Source organism: Elephantulus edwardii, unplaced genomic scaffold (genome assembly GCF_000299155.1).
Source record: "Elephantulus edwardii isolate Elephantulus edwardi_28Jun2011 unplaced genomic scaffold, EleEdw1.0 scaffold00129, whole genome shotgun sequence".
Lineage (NCBI taxonomy): Eukaryota > Metazoa > Chordata > Mammalia > Macroscelidea > Macroscelididae > Elephantulus > Elephantulus edwardii.
The window spans coordinates 4,591,812-4,593,573 of NW_006399879.1; positions in this window are offsets into that span (position 1 = coordinate 4,591,812).

Genomic DNA, 1,762 nt, shown 5'->3' on the forward strand with positions numbered 1-1,762 from the left:
AGCTGTTTTAGAACCTTGGAACTGGGATGGCAGGACTTTTCTTCAACTCCCCTCCATGAATTCAAACCATGAAACCATTCCATTAATGGTGAAGCTGCCAGCACCACCCAGGGACAAGAGTCCTTGTAAGGGACAGAGATGGAGTGCTAAAAGCATTCATCAAGGGGGCACGCCACATCTGGAAGCCCAGGATGGAGGGAGGACGCTTCCCCAGACTCCAGACAGGTCCTGTCCACACTTGGATTTCTGGTCTCCAGAACTATGGGAGAAGGTACTTCTGTTACTTGAAGTCACTCAACCTGGAAAAAAAACCTCATCATTCCCACATGGGTTTGAACTGCCCACCTTTTGGTTAGCAGCCAAGCACTTAATATCTTAACACTGGGGCAAAATACAAAGCCTGCTCTTACTAAGCCACTCAGTCTAAAGCAATGTGTATGGGAGTCCCAGGACCCCCGCCAGGCCTGCTACCCAGGGAGGGGAGAGGATGGAGGGGGGCGGGAGCCCTCTCCTCCTGACGGAGTGGGGTCCTGGAGGGTTCAGCCACAGACAGCCAGGGCTGAAGTTCAAAAGGGGTGCAGGGTGCAAACACTCCCTCTCCCCCCACCATGTGCTTCAGCCAAACTCAACCAGAAGCTGGAGGCCAAGGGGGACTAAAGGATGCAGCCTGGGGCCGGGGGTTGGACCACTGGGCCCCCAACAGCTGATTCTGCCCATGAGGTCATCTTGGTAGAAGGGAAACAGTGGTGACCCTCTGAGAGGCTGGGCAAGTGAGCAGCTGGACCTTGGAGTGCTGTGGAAACTGTCCTGTGAGAGAAGCCCAGAGCACCCCTGGTCACTGGTCACCCCTCCAACACACACTGCCTCCTCCCTGGCCCCAACCTGGGTCCTGTCCCCACCAGCCCCCTTACCAGAGGATTTGGGAGAACAAACTCACTCCTGCATTCTGGGGGAGGAAGGAGGACAAAGGGCACAGCCTACATCTATCCCACAGGGAGTAACTGATTGATAGGGTGGTTAATAGATTAGCGAGCTGTGGGTCGATGGTGGGAAGGACACCCAGGAGAGGGAGGGCGGCAGGGCTGGGCCCAGCAGGTGGGCACAGGGCAGTGGACTGGTGGAGTGGGCAGTGGAAGCAGTTAGAGCCGGAGGACCACTTACTGCCCATCTTCCTGATGGACACAGTGAGACCCAGGAGACTTATTCCAGGGTACAAAGAGCTTTTCTAGAGGGCTGCAACACCGTCTGCCCACGTGCGCGCACACACACACAGCCCGCCAGGCTGCTGGGATCAGCACAGAGGCCAGTTAGCCTGAGGATTGGACCCCTGAAACTTTGGAGGCAACTTCGCCTGCGGATGGGCCAGCCCCTGCCCAACACCGGAATCCTGACAAGTCACCCAGCAATGGCCCTTCCTCTGTGCCCGATGACGCTTAGGGCAGGGGGACCCTACAGCTCCGGGGACCCTCGGATAATATGCACCAGGCCTTTGACCCACACTTCCTCCCCCCAAGGCCTCCCTGTCCCCTCCGAGGCCGGGTGCCTGCTCTGGGGAAGCGCTCCGCCGTCCCTCCCCCACCGAGCCCACCCTCGCCCTCCCGCCACATTCCCGGCCGGACCCCAGCAGGCCCGCGCTGTGCAAACACCAGCCGGCACTAGGCCTCGCTGTGCTCCCGGCGGGACCCGCCCTCTGGGCCCCTCGATACGCTGGGGGGCTCGCCCGCGCCCCGCCTCGGCTCCCACGCCCTCGGAGACCGCCAGG